Raw genomic sequence first — 15,350 nt, 5'->3', positions numbered from 1 at the left:
AAATTGTAAAATGATTCCAATGTCTCGAGTACCATATACCTTTTTATGAAATTGTGCACATTGTTAGATATTCAATCAACATTGAATGACCGAAATTGAAACTGTACAGCCTACGGACTTTGTTTGACGTCAGTCTTCTTTGAAGAATACCTGTGCTGGGGGACATTTGCAAGATGGTGCTGACAGGCTTTAACAATAAATTAATGTCAAATAAATGTTTGTCTTTTTGGTTTGTTGTCACAGTTTACCATAAGGTGCAAAAATGACCAAAGATATGTTTGCCCTCTGGTTGGTATTGTCATCGGAACAATTTAGTCCTTTTTGAGCAGACTAAGGGCGATTTATCTATTTGACAAGCATTCTGTACAATAGAAATAAAGTATTTCCTAATTTTCCATGGCAATCTACTGTGGAAATTTACCCAACACTTTTTATGAATGGAAACTAATGTTAGTGTACTGTTATTTTATTTGCTTACTATTTATGTTATCCAAAAGTGTCTGGTATGGTAATTTCTTATCAAGAAAAATAATCTATGCCCCTGGACTGTCCATATTTGAAATGTCTAACTACATCAAGTCAATCAGTAGACTGCATTATTTGTATCAGAAGGGCTTGGGGCAGAATCAAACCCACACCAACACGGTAGACCTATACATACGCTGAAGGCAGTGGCCCTAACTGCTACACCACCCCAGGCCACGATTTAACTCAATTTTGACACTTCATTCGTAACCTTCGGATACACTAGATTCTTCTTATTATAAAAAAATATATATTGTTTTATCTTCACCCCTTTTTCTCCCCAATTGGTAGTTACAGTCTTGTCCCATCACTGAAACTCCCATCCAGACTCGGTCGAGAGCCATGTGTCCTCTGAACCACGACCCTGCCGAACCACGACCCTGCCAAGCCACACTGCTTCTTGACACACTGCTCATTTAACCCAGAAGCCAGCCACGCCAATGTGTCGGAGGGAACACCATCCAGCTGGCAACCGAAGTCAGCTTGCAGGAGTATGAGTGCAATGGGACAAGGAAATCCCAGCCGGCCAAATCTTCCCCTAACCCGGACGATGCTGGGTCAATTGTGCGCCGCCTCATGGGTCTCCCGGTCAAGGCCGGCTGTGACACAGTCTGGGATTGAACCGGGTCTGTAGTGACACCTCAAGCCTTAGACCGCTGCACCACTCAGGAGGCCCCACACTAGACACTTGTATGTCATAGCCTAGTGGAGACCAATAACTATCTTGTGTTATTAAGCTATATAAAACAACAATTGTTGATGTGTATGTGTACATTTCAATGTTGCAGTAATAGGACCTAAGCCTATAGAGAACATTATTTGAAGATACCGAGCCCTGATCCCAATGACTCGACTGCCCCTGAGTGGAAAGAAAGAGAACTGCTCATTTTTAGCCAATCACAAGGCTCATTTTCCTGATGCATCAGGAAAATTCTCTGCAACAAGAGTGATCAAGTTAAGATCTGACATCTGTAGATCTGATCCTATCCATGATATTGCCTTGCTATTTAGCACAGCCAGGTTAGAAGGTCAATGTGATGACTTGCACACCTCTGATAGGCTACCTTCAAAAGAATCTCCCAGAATCACTAATTCCTTATCCTATCACCCAGCACCATCTATTGCCTTTAATCACCTCCTTTTTCCTTTTCTCTCCCTTCCTAATTTTATTCTTCCTTTTTCAAATGAAAAACCTGCTGATACAGAGTTAAAGAGCTATATAGTAGCACACACCACTGCAGGCTACTCTCTGATAGATGGAGAGGAGAGTTGACTAGATAGTACAACGCTTTGGCTCGCCAAGCTCCAGAACTTTTCAGGAGCTATGTAGGAGCGTTGTAGCTTAGCTGCGCGTCATTGGAATGCATTGCAGCCAGGACTACTCCACTCCTGATTGTGTAGGGCTGTCTGTTGCCAGGCCCCGTATATCGAGCACCGAGTGTCTCCAAGAAGGAGATACATTTTTCGCATTTTGCTCCCCGACGGCAAACAAGTATTTACATTCTTGCCACCCACAGGCGGCATGACACGGCGGCTATTATAGTCTCCTCAGACGCAGACACTCGGATCAAGGTAAACAAAATGGCAGCGCGAGAGAGAGTGACTTATGATCGAGTCAAAGCAAACAACATCTTTCGAGCTTATTCTATTGATCTCCTCTTTCAAGTCCAGTGCTGAATCCTCATCCTCAACTATAAGCGATGAGAAAGGACTGGAGTGGAGATTTGAGTGGAAATTTGTTGTCTTTTTTTTTTTACATACCAGGCTGTACCTATCGAGATAAAGTGAGACAAAGCTATGGGTTAAGAGCCGATAGGCATCCTAATGTTGTTACGAGTCATTGTAGACTCAAACGCACCCCCTTTGGCAGCCTCCTGGGGAGGGTTCAGAGGTACAACGTTCCAAAAAAACAACTCCGACATTCCATCATTCCACAGTACATAGAGGAGGCCTATGGAACGGCAGAAGATAATTTTGTACACACATTCCAGCCCTGAGCTAACCCATATAAAAACCCTGTGTCTGTCAGCTACTCAGCTCTTCATCAAATCCCACAAATGAAGGGGAGGGAAGAGCTCAAGAGAACATATGGAGGTTAGAGGAAGAGAGGAAAGGAATGAACCTATGATGTCAGAGGAGGTAGAGAAAGGAGGGATGCGTTTTTTGTGCCTCCTTTACTACAGCAAAACAGAGCAGTTACAGATGCTGCAGGACTGGAGAATGAGATGGGAAGCAACCAAAATGGCATCCTATTCCCTATATAATGCACTACTTTAGACTACATAGTGCACTACTTTTGACTAGAGCTTGCATAGAGCCCGCCAAGGACTGTTTCTTTCTCTCTCTCCTCAATTTTGACAACAGAAACCATTTCAAGATCGCACTCCTCTCCTCCCCGAGATAGAAAATTATTTGTCAGCCAGCAGTCAGCCAAGAGATTAAATTACCACTATTTTCACCGTGAGCCTGCATGCCTCACTGGGTGTGTGTGTGTGTCAGAGCTCCCTCTCATGTGAACGTGCATGGTCAAAGCATGGTCAGGTCATGGCAGACCTGACTAATTCCCCTCTCATTCGGCCCCCCTTCACAGTAGAGGCATCAGACAATGTTCTACAGACTGTTGACATCTAGTGGAAGCCGTAGGAAGTGCAAACTCATCCATATCTCGCTATGATTTCAATAGGATCTTGGTTGAAAATCGACCAGCCTCAGAATTCCCACTTCCTGTTTGGATTTTTTCTTAGGTTTTTGCCTGCCATATGAATTCTGTTATACTCACAGACATAATTCAAACCGTTTTAGAAACTTCAGAGTGTTTTCTATCCAATACTAATAATAATATGCATATATTAGCAACTATGACTGAGGAGCAGGCCGTTTACTCTGGGCACCTCTGTGCACCTTTCATCCAAGCTACTCAATACTGCCCCTGCAGCCATAAGAAGTTAATAGCCGGCTTTTGGACACATTTTTTTTAAAGCCGGTAAATACAATTGTCACCGGCCAATTGTCCAGGAGAAGAAAAAAATCCCATTGCAAAATAATGCTTTTTGCCTATTCATTGATGGAAATACCAGCCGATGCAAATACAGGGCCTAGTTTGATACAGGGCCTAGTTTGAGTGGAGTCAAACATCCACTTTTATAAGCCCAATCATTGTACAACAATTCTAAATGCAATCGTGTGTTAAAAACAGTTTTGATGGTCACGATTAAAAAGAGCTACTATTTGTATTTTTCAACTGGTAATTGAAGCGTGCTTCCCATTCGCCATTCAAGTGCTTAGGCAATGGTAGGCAGGCTTCAGCGTGTCAAACCACTTTGCAATGTGAATTGGAGCTAGTATGCATTTTGAAAATATAAACTTAATTATGTGAAACCTGAACATTTTACCTTGCTTCAAAGTAGCCGTGCCAAAATCTGTTTATATAAACGTGGAGGCAAATATTTTATAAAGACTTCTATATGCCATTGAAACAAGTAGCCCATTTCTCTCATGTTCTATTGGTTTTCAAATCAACTTTCTTTCATTGTCCAGTAGCCAAAGGCACAATCCTAGTCATATTAGCAACCCATGCAAGTTGTTAAACATTTCTAACTGATATTTTCATCCGAATTTTTTGCACAGAATGACCCGCTGACCAATAGTATAGGTCAACTTTTCTACTATGGGGTATAATAGATTGACATAGACTAGTGATTTTTCTGTCTGTTACTTGTTTTGTTGGCTGAGGAAAAGCAAATGTGAAGAGTTATTCTAACATCTTCAAAGTGTGCATCGGAATTCGGTAAGGACGCACCCCGTTGCACCCTGGAGTTGCATGTTCTGTTAAGATGAACTACCATAATCTAAATGTGATGTCTGTTATTCTGATCACTGTGAGTGGACGCCCTTACACAACCAATACATATGCGTCCTGTAAATTTATCAAATGTCAGGTAAATTTTAAATGCTACCGGTCAAATGTCCGACTCCACATTTTTGTAACAGAAACCCTGTTATGTGTGTGTGTGTGTGTGTGAGAGGGAAAGTGTGTCAGAGGGAGTGTGTGAGTGTGGGAATGAGTTGTTATTGCAAGTGTGTTTGCTACTGTGTGTTTGGGATGTGCGTGTTCGCCAGTATGTGTGTGTAGAGATTCGTTTTAGCATCGCCTGCCTCTGGCAGAGTGAAGGAGGGCGGTCCAGGGCCAGTTCTGATTCCATCAGACATGACTGCTCCTAAGAACAGAGCAACGAGCCAATCAGCTTCCTACTTCTTAGTCCGATCCTCCCACTGACCTGACCCCTCCCCTTCACACAAGTTTCCCCTAGGTACAGATCTAGGATCAGCTTCTCCTCTCCCAATACTGACCTTAATCATTAGTGGATACAACTTCACAGCACTGCGGCTTTCACTACAAACTATGGGTGTGAACGTTTTAACGAAATTGGGATCCTTAACGTTAAGAAAAATCCCTAACGGGAAAAGTGTTTTTTGTTTGTTTTTCCCACAAAACTAAAATCACAGTGCAGCTGGCTCACCTGCTCTTTCTCTTCGCTAATGATGCGAGTGTGTGTTCAGTCTTCAGTCTGTGAAATACAGCATTACATGCAGCTTTTGATTGCCGATAGATGGCCTAGTGCACGGTTCTGACTCCGTCTGCCAGGTTGTTGACCTGCCTATACTGTTCCTCTCTTCCCTCTGTCGCTTGCTATGAAAGATGCAAGTGTTTGTGTTCTCGGAAGTATGGACACTAATCAGTCTCATCTGTTAAAAAATGGTGAATCTTAGAAGTCGATTCCTAGTGGAAGATGTATTTTCTTTCTACTAAATGTCCTGGTAAGTCACAGTATTTAACTTTAGTGTACTTTTTTGGAGAGAGTGGTCTACGTGCAGGCAGCAGGCAGGCTGCACACAGCAGCTCGATATTATTTGATTGACAGTTCTGGTCACCTAGTGATGAACGTTAGTCCAGCTTCAGAAGCAGCATTCCTTTACAGACAAGTCAAATACCCATTTCGTTGCGCTTCGAAACTATCTTCAGACAAGGTTTTGTGTAAGCATTAAACAAACATGCCGTAGCTGAGGCGCTTTCAAGGGTATATGACTGCGGTAGATATACAGTGCCTTGCAAAAGTATTCATCCCCCTTGGCGTTTTTCCTATTTTATTGCGTTTCAACCTGTCATTTAAATAGATTTTTATTTGGATTTCTTGTAATGGACATACACAAAATAGTCCAAATTGGTGAAGTGAAATTTTTTTAAATAACTTGTTTCAAAAATGTCTAAAAAATAAAAAATGGAAAAGTGGTGCGTGCAGATGTATTCACCCCCTTTGCTATGAAGTCCCTAAATAAGTCACATAATTAGTTAAATAAAGTCCACCTGTGTGCAATCTAACTGTCACATGATCTGTCCCATGATCTCAGTATATATACACCTGTTCTGAAAGGCCCCAGAGTCTGCAACATCACTAATCAAGGGGCACCACCAAGCAAGCGGCACCATGAAGACCAAGGAGCAATCCAAACAGATCAGGGACAAAGTTGTGGAGAAGTACAGATCAGAGTTGGGTTATAAAAAAATATCTGAAACTTTGAACATCCCACAGAGCACCATTAAATCCATTAATAAAAATGGAAAGAATATGGCACCACGACAAACCTACCAAGAGAGGGCTGCCAACCAAAACTCACGGGCCAGGCAAGGAGGGCATTAATCAGAGGCAACAGAGACCAAAGATAACCCTGAAGGAGCTTTAAGCATACTGCTAAAGCAACACTCGAGTGGTTTAAGGGGAAACATTTACATGTCTTGGAATGGCCTAGTCAAAGCCCAGACCTCAATCCAATTGAAAATCTGTGGTATGACTTAAAGATTGCTGTACACAAGCGGAACCCATCCAACTTGAAGGTGCTGGAGTAGTTTTGCCTTGAAGAATGGGCAAAATTCCCAGTGGCTAGATGTGCCAAGCTTATAGAGATGTACCCCAAGAGACTTGCAGCTGTAATTGCTGAAAAAGGTGGCTCTACAAAGTATTGACTTTGGGGGGGTGAATAGTTATGCATGCTCAAGTTCTGTTATTTTGGCTTATCTTGTTTGTTTCAAATAAAAAATATTTTGCATCTTCAAAGCGGTAGGCATGTTGTGTAAATGAAATGATACAACCCCCCCCAAAAAATGTTTTAATTCCAGGTTGTAAGGCAACAAAATAGGAAAAATGCCAAGGGGGTGAATATCTTCGCAAGCCACTGTAATTCCATTGCCAGGCCCTAGCAGTCATACATACATAACAGGACCATTATTCTGCATTGTGAATTGATGTGGAATTTTATGATTTTTTTTATCGTTTTAACAGAAAAACTACAAATTTCAGTTAAAAAATGTGGCTAAATTGTCCATCCCTACTACAAACAGCCTGGCAACTGGCCAAAAACACATTGATTACACTATACTTTGTACGTATCAGTGGAGGCTCCTCAGAGGAAGGAGGGGAGGACCATTCTCCTCAGTGAATTTCATAAAAATTAAAATCGTAAAACATGTTAAAAGTTATCCTTTTTAGATAAAATGATACAGAATATATTCACCTCACCAAATAATTGATTAAAACTCACTTTTTTGCAATCAAGGTCTACAGTAGCCTCAACAGCAATCTGTAGGGTAGCACCATTGTGTACCCGGAGGACAGCTAACTTCTTTCTTCCTCTGGGTACATTGACTTCAATACAAGACCTAAGAAACTCATGGTTCTCACCCCTTCCATAGACTTACACAGCAATCATGACAACTTCCGGAGGACATCCTCCAACATATCAGAGCTCTTGCAGCATGAACTGACATGTTGTCCACCCAATCAAAGGATCAGAGATTGAATACTGAAAGCATAAGCTACAACTAGCTAACACTGCAGTGCATAAAATGTGGTGAGTAATTGACTCAGCGAGAGAAAGACAATAGTTGAACAGTTTTGAACAAATTAATTTGTTTAAAAATTGAGGAGCAAAACAGAAAGAGAGATATTTTGTAAACATTTTTCACTTTCACTTACTTAGCTAGCAAATGCAGCTAGCTAGCTTAGCCTACTCAAACAGAGGGATGCTATATTAGCTAGCTGGCTATGACTATCCAACACTGGAACTCTTCCTAGTCAAGGTAAGCTTTTGGTTTTACTCATTTATTGCCACTGGTGACTGCCGGTGTAACTGCTAAACTGCTTACTACACTGTACTGCATGATTGTAGCGGGTATACTAACGCATTAGTTCTTTTAGCTATGTTGACTATGACGTTACTTTAGCTAATATAGTGAGCTAGCTGCGGTGATGATATGAAGGTTTGGCTTGGAAAGTTTTTTTTGCCTGGTCACAGACAGCTGATGTGTTGTGCATTGATGTCCACAAACGAAGGGAAAAGGTGAGAAGAGAGCGCGTATTTGCGAGAAGGAATACAACGAGCTGTTTGTATGTGGCTATGAACTTGAACTGTTTGCGTGTCATCAGAGGTGCATTCATTCCGCCGATTCTGTTGAAAAACGTTTCTTAAACGAAAGCAAGCGGAACGAAACGGGGATAAACATATCTGAATTTGTCGAAAAGAAACTGTTGTTTGCAACTGTTGGACTAATGATTACACCCTAGGTCAGCTAGATGCAGGCAGTAGTGTACAAGGCGATATCGAATGTGTCACTGTCTGTCGAAGTGTCACTGTCTGTGACCTAAAATCATTCTCTCGACCTGTGTGCACCTACGTTGAATTCATAGGCTAGGTTGTAGCAACCTCATGATGGGTATAGGGAACATTTTTGTATCATGTAGTAGCCTAAACCTATCGATGTTAAACTGGGTGAATGGAATATGCTGTAATAGAAATAACACTAATAAAAAATAAAATAAAAAGTGTCTTAAACGGCACTGACCGCCACATAAAGAATAAAGAAACAACATCCGATAAAGAAACAACATTCTGAGTTTAAACATGGCCTAGCTAGTCATTAAATCATTTAACTAGGCAAGTCAGTTAAGAACAAATTATTATTTACAATTACAGCGGGGGCAGAACGACAGATTTTTTATCTTGTCAGCTCGGGGATTCGATCTAGTAACCTTTCGGTTACTGGCACCAACGCTCTATCCACTAGGCTACCTGCCGCCCCATGAGAAACAATATATCAATAACAAAGAAATTAGCCATTTAGACACATTAAAACATTAACACTGGAACAAGTGCATCTCCACAGATAATGGAGTGCCCCCACATCTCTGGGGTGTGTTTTGTCTCACTGCCCTCTGGAGCCCAGCAAAGCACATAGCGGCACTCACACTCACACAGATGGCGAGCAGCAGATTCGGCGCCCCGACATCACAGTCCAGTGTTTACCTGGAATCATGTCAGCTTTATATATTCATGACATTTCTATCTGCAAGGTTCCACAACGTTTTGCCTATTGAACGTCCATACTTTCAAAGCAGCAGCAATTGTCAACTACATTTTCCAAAATGTAAAATGTTTGGACATGCAATAGGCCATTGGCTAGTGATCGGTTCCTTCAAAATGAAATGAAAAACAGGTACAATATTTTCATAATGAAGCATTATTCTTATTCTTGTTGTTATATTGTAGTGTTTACAGTATCATTTGTATGATGCATGCTTATATTATTAAACAGCTTAGATGTGACCATATTTGTTACCTTGCGCAATTAGTCCACCTCCTATTGTAACTTCATAGCTTCTGGCTATTTTGCCATCGTATCAGCCTACTTCCCAAACGCATCATAACCACCGCAAATTGTGAGTCATAACAAAAACATTTCCCAGCAGCTATTGTACGCATACAATACTGTCAGGTCTTGTTCCAAATCACACTGAAAAAAATACTTGCGTCCAGCTGATATGAAAAAGTGAAAATTAATAGTTTTCCCTATGTGCCCTCTCTATCGTGTGGACTCCTGAAATAATTGCTGCGCTCAGAAATTCACTTGGCTTTTAAAATGGTCACACAGTCAAACTCCCGACACCATTTTGAGCCGCACATATCTTTACCAAAATCCGATCTGCTGCTACATGAGTAGAAAAAATGTATAGCCAGGAAAAGGGGTCGGCTGCGTTTCCTCTGCACTCGCTCTCAGCCCATGTCACATTTTATAATGCATCCTTGAGATCCAAGGCCGTTGCTCCGGCGATTACATTGTTACACACTTATGTCTGGTTTTATTTGCCAATGGACCACAGCGACCTATGGCTTGGAACGTGTAGCCTAGTCTTACACATTTGTAATATTTTACAACATGCATGTCCATTACATTTTTTATATATGCATAGCAAATATATATATATTTACATTATCAGGCAGGACACGTCTGTCTCCAAGACTATGAACACGTTATGATATCAAACTCACCAAATGTCCAAGGGAATTTATTATCGTGGAGCACCTCGTCTTTAATTTTATGCTGAGTCCGGAGTCACTGATTTCCCTTGTTCAATGCTGGCGGTTTTCTCCAAGGTTTGCTTCGGTGGTTTCTCATAAGCGGCGTTGGTAACATCGACATCCACACAAAGTGGGGGGATGGGAATATCGAGAGAGAATGAGGGGTAACGGAGGGGGGCAGTAAAACCTTGCAAACACAAGGGGAGGACCTTTTTCTCCTACGTGACTGTCAAACAGGGACCAAATTCAGAAGTCTCACTACCTCACACATCTATCCATCTATCATCAAGTTCACTGGAGTTGGAAATATAGGCTACATTTATTAAGAAAAATGATGACATGATCCTTTATTAAACTTTTTCTGATTTATGTGTTCTCACATCTCTGTATTTTGGTCCTGTTTAATGTGTGTGCAGCAGTGGGAAAGATACATTTTCAAAGAGGACCGCTTGAATCCCTTATAGAATGATCATGACAGCAGGGAGGTTTTCATATAAGAAAAAATGAAAATCAAACTGGAGATTTATGGCAGATGACAGAATAGAATCGAATATTTTTGCTTTGCAAAACGTACTAGGCATCCCTGCCTTCTTATCTCTGTTGTGTTTTTGCTATTGCCATGTCAATCATGATGTATGTATATAATAGCAGCATTATCTGTCATTCAGGAAAGATGGGGCTTTTTTAGCAACAAAAAAATATATATACTGTATATTGTTTTTTTGGGGGGGGGGGGGCTTGCCTGTTTTGCATGTTATTTTGGCATCACATCAGTTTGCAAACAATGTAAAAAAATATATATATACACTACCTTTCAAACGTTTGGGGTCACGTAGAAATGTCCTTGTTTTTGAAAGAAAAGCACATTTTTGGTCCATTAAAATAACATCAAATTGATCAGAAATACAGTGTAGACATTGTTAATGTTGTAAATGACTATTGTAGTTGGAAACGGCTGATTTTTATGGAATATCTACAAAGGTGTACAGAGGCCCATTATCAGCAACCATCACTCCTGTGTTCCAATGGCACGTTGTGTTAGCTAATCCAAGTTTATCATTCTAGAAGGCTAATGCATCATTAGAAAACCCTTTTGCAATTATGTTAGCACAGCTGAAAACTGTTGTTCTGATTAAAGAAGCAATAAAACTGGCCTTCTTTAAACTAGTTGAGTATCTGGAGCGTCAGCATTTGTGGGTTCGATTACAGGCTCAAAATGGCCAGAAACAAATAACTTTTTTCTGAAACTTGTCAGTCTATTCTTGTTCTGAGAAATGAAGGCTATTCAATGCGAGAAATTGCCAAAAAACTGAAGATCTCATACAACGCTGTGTACTACTCACAGAACAGAACAGCACAAACTGTCTCTAACCAGAATAGAAAGAGGAGTGGGAGGCCCCGGTACACAACTGTGCTAGAGTACAAGTACATTAGAGTGTCTAGTTTGAGAAACAGACGCCTCACAAGTCCTCAACTGGAAGCTTCATTAAATAGTACCCGCAAAAAAAACTTTTCTTTCAAAAACAAGGACAATTCTAAGGCACCCCAAACTTTTGAACGGTAGTGTATATAATTGAGTTGATAAAGCCGCATACAAACAGTCTCTTTTTTGTTTTCTTGGGTAAGGCAGCTCCAAAATGCAGGTGTTTCAGCCTAGCTCAGTGCTTTCTGTGGTGGTGAGGCAAGCCAGCAGAAAATACGGAGTGTTGCGCCGTGATTGGCTCAGTGTTCTGTCACTCATGGGGACACTACGTCACCACCAAGTCTAAGGGTAGAGATAGAAAATTCTAGCCCCTTGGGTGCTGCCATGGAGTTACATTATAAGTTTGCATCCAAGAAAGCTCAAGGTCATTGGCCACAGATAAAATTACGCCAAATCACGTTATATGTACAGTAGCTTTGATTGGACTGATCATGTCAACATCATACTTTCAAAATCTTAGCTAGCAGTCATCATCAATAATAAAGTTGACAATCTACTGGGAAATCCTTTTTAATCCTTGTCATATGAAGAGAAATAATGAAGAGAAATGATAAAACATATCGGTGCACATCGGCCATTCGACATAAACATTATACAACAAGTTAATCGCAAAATCAACAATGAGTGGTTTAGAAGGAATCAGTCACAGTGGCTAACGTTAACTGCATGCATTGCAGCGCAACCACTAGCCTGCTGTTCAGTGGAGTGGCTGTGTGGTCCCAAATCTGGGATTAAGGGGCTCTTTTCCAAGTTTAAAATGATAAACATTCAACATTGGCCATGCTGTCAATGAAGCATGCTTTGTGTCGCGCTCAAAACAACTGTTAACTCGGAACACTCGAAAACTTGACTTGGAGATATGTATACTGTAGCTAAGAAAGTAATACTGTGTATGCTGTGTAGTAAGATGTTAGTAGCCCATGTGCCTCACCCTAATAATTTGGTCTATTTACCCTTCTTAATTTCGCCTACTGTTCTGACTTGGTCATGCACATGTAGCCTATAACCTGTTTTAGAGAAATGTAATCAAAAAATATTGCAAGAGCTTTCATTGTCTGCTTAGTCAAACTATCATACGTCATTGATCTTCGGGCTCCCGAACGGCGCAGTGGTCTAAGGCACTGCATCTCAGTGCAAGAGGCTTCACTACAGTCCCTGGTTCCAATCCAGGCTGTATCACATCCAGCTGTGATTGGGAGTCCTATAGGGTGGAGCACAATTGGCCCAGCGTCGTCTGGGTTTGGCCGAGGTAGGCCGTCATTGTAAATAAGAATTTGTTCTTAACTAACTTGCCTAGTTAAATAAAGCTTAAATTATAATTGCCCTTTATTTATCATATGGTTCTGACTTGGTGTACAGGGAGAATACTGTAAGAACAGCCCATGTACTGAATTCAGTCGCTGTACATTTCAAAAGTGCTAAACAAATAGTTATATTGACTATGTCCATTCTAGCTCGCCCATTAATGTCTTAATCAAAATTACGGATTGCCTCATCTGCTTGTCGTCCCCTTATGCCATAGTTTGTACATCTCAATTGACATTAGAAACCACATTTGTTTAAGCAAATCAGCCATATCAGCTATGTTTTTTTTAAAGGCAGTAAATGAGGCTGAATTAACTGTTTCGCTGCCAGACAAGGCTCCATTGATAGCCAGGTGTAGCAGTGGTAAGATGTTGGGACTGCTGTTAGGACAGCTTTATGTAGGCCCTAGCAGTTTGTGGGCACCGTTTGTCACTGTTATAGTGCAATTAATGTATTGTTTAGTGTTGTGTAGTGGCTTCACAGGCATGATTCCCACTTGTTTTTTTTCCCCCCACCAAGATTTACATGCTAAAATCGCCATTGAATAGCAGTAACATGTTTCGTATGCTAGTTTGACTGAGTTGTATAGAATCAGATTAATATTGCAAGTCAATATTAAACAAAATTCTAAACAATTTTTTTATGCAACCAAGCACCTCCAAAATTCTGCTACAGTACTTGCTTATCTCAACTAAATAAAGATTCCAATGATAACCTTAACCATGTTGCTCCAAAAACCTGACCGCAGCCCCAAAAAGTTATCAATAGGTTTTAAAGGGCCAAAACATGCAACAGAATTTAGGGGCAAGAGTCAGAGGTAAATTTATTTTACAAAAGTTCAATCAGGAAGGCTGATCTGAATACTCGTTTAACTTCATCCAGTAAGCATACCATCATTCACTTTGTTTCCTATTCTTCAGGCTTAGTGGGAATGAATACAAAAATATGATCAGCATGGCGTCTTGTTTCTTCTCCTCTTTCCTATAAGCCAAGTGAGGAATGTCGTACATCTATTTACCTTATAGCCTATAAGCATGGCACAATAATGCACATTCCTCACGCTTGCTGTTTAACCAATGGGCTCACGTTTGCAACTATCAGTTTCCTCACTCACAACCAATGGCAGTAAATCGTGGGATGTATTTATGTAAACTCTCCCATGTTCTCTCACTTGCTCTTTTTCAGCAACAATTTTCAACAACCATCCACCTCCCCACCACCACCAGCTATAATACCCTTAAGGCCAGTCATAGGAACTCCTTTCCCCAAAGGACAGCAGACTCTCTGTCACATCATCTGACCATTCCCCAAACTATTTAATAAAATGTCATATTGCATTCCGTCTTTGTTGTTCTTTCAGTTAAGCCTGTACTCGATTGTCCTGAAGAAAAACACTCCAGACAAAGAATCTCCAATCCAAAATTAAATCTAGAATTGGCTTCCTATTTCACAACAAAGCCTCCTTCACTCATGCTGCCAAACATACCCTCGTAAAACTGACTATCCTACCGATTCTTGACTTCGGCAATGTCATTTACAAAATAGCCTCCATCACTCTACTCAGCAAACTGGATGTAGTCCATCACAGTGCCATCCGTCTTGTAACCAAAGCCCCATATACTCCCCACCACTGCGACCTGTATGCTCTCGTTGGCTGGCCCTCACTACATATTCGTCGCCAAACCCACTGGCTTCAGGTCATCTATAAGTCTTTGCTCGGTAAAGCCCCACCTTATCTCAGCTCACTGGTCACCATAGCAACACCCACCCGTAGCACACGCTCCAGCAGGTATATTTCACTGGTCATCCCCAAAGCCAACACTTCCTTTGGCCACCTTTCCTTCCAGTTCTCTGCTTCCAATGACTGGAACGAATTGCAAAAATCACTGAAGCTGGAGTCTTATATTTCCCTCTCTAACTTTAAGCATCAGCTGTCAGAGCAGCTTACCGATCACTGTACCTGTACACAGCCAATCTGTAAATAGCACCCCCAACTACCTCATCCCCATATTGCTATTTATCCTCTTGCTCTTTTGCACAACAGTATCTCTACTTGCACATCATCATCTGCACATCTATCACTCCAGTGTTAATGCTAAATTGTAATTATTTCGCCTCTATGGTCTATTTATTGCCTTACCTCTCTACTCTTCTACATTTGCACACACTGTACATAGATTTTTCTATTGTGTTATTGTTTATGTGTAACTCTGCTTTGCTTTATCTTGGCCAGGTCGCAGTTGTAAATTAGAACTTGTTCTCAACTGGCCTACCTGGTTAAATAAAGGTGAAATAAAAAAAGATTATCTTATGCCAAAACAAATGCTGAGTGCCAACAAAGCACAAACATATTCAAACAGAAACACTAATACAATATTATAACATGTTATAACTCTCTGTTAGGCTTTTACAACATATTATAGATTATGGAGATGTACTGTTACTGGGCCTGATGATGTGCATGTTTGCACTGAATTGGATAAATCAAAGTTATCTTAGCTGGTTTGGTGTAAGGTAGTGATGTGAGGTGAGCTAGCAGCAGGTAAGTGGAGAGCACAGTCTTCTGAAATCGAACGACATTTGCAGACCCTGCAGTCTAATTCCACTTGTATCACCATAAGTAAAG

At 40.9% G+C, this 15,350-nt stretch overlaps 1 protein-coding gene across 4 annotated transcripts in view; it reads right to left on the bottom strand.

The window, feature by feature from the left end:
- The window catches only part of LOC139537661 (protein FAM168A-like), an 82,453-nt gene extending 72,356 nt beyond the window's left edge, over nucleotides 1–10,097 (bottom strand). For 2 of the 4 annotated variants that reach the window (XM_071339235.1, XM_071339236.1), the window contains exon 1: nucleotides 9,907–10,096. The gene's annotated coding sequence lies outside the window, so the exon portion shown is untranslated. Of the gene's footprint in view, nucleotides 1–9,196; nucleotides 9,542–9,906 lie in introns of those variants that run through there. The other 2 variants (XM_071339238.1, XM_071339237.1) reach the window with 2 other exon arrangements.
- Between the last annotated feature and the right edge of the window lie 5,253 nt (nucleotides 10,098–15,350).

The sequence above is a fragment of the Salvelinus alpinus genome, chromosome 13, assembly GCF_045679555.1.
Source record: "Salvelinus alpinus chromosome 13, SLU_Salpinus.1, whole genome shotgun sequence".
NCBI classification, from domain to species: domain Eukaryota; kingdom Metazoa; phylum Chordata; class Actinopteri; order Salmoniformes; family Salmonidae; genus Salvelinus; species Salvelinus alpinus.
Note: the sequence above shows the minus strand (reverse complement) of the source record. Positions and strands in the feature narration are given on the sequence as shown.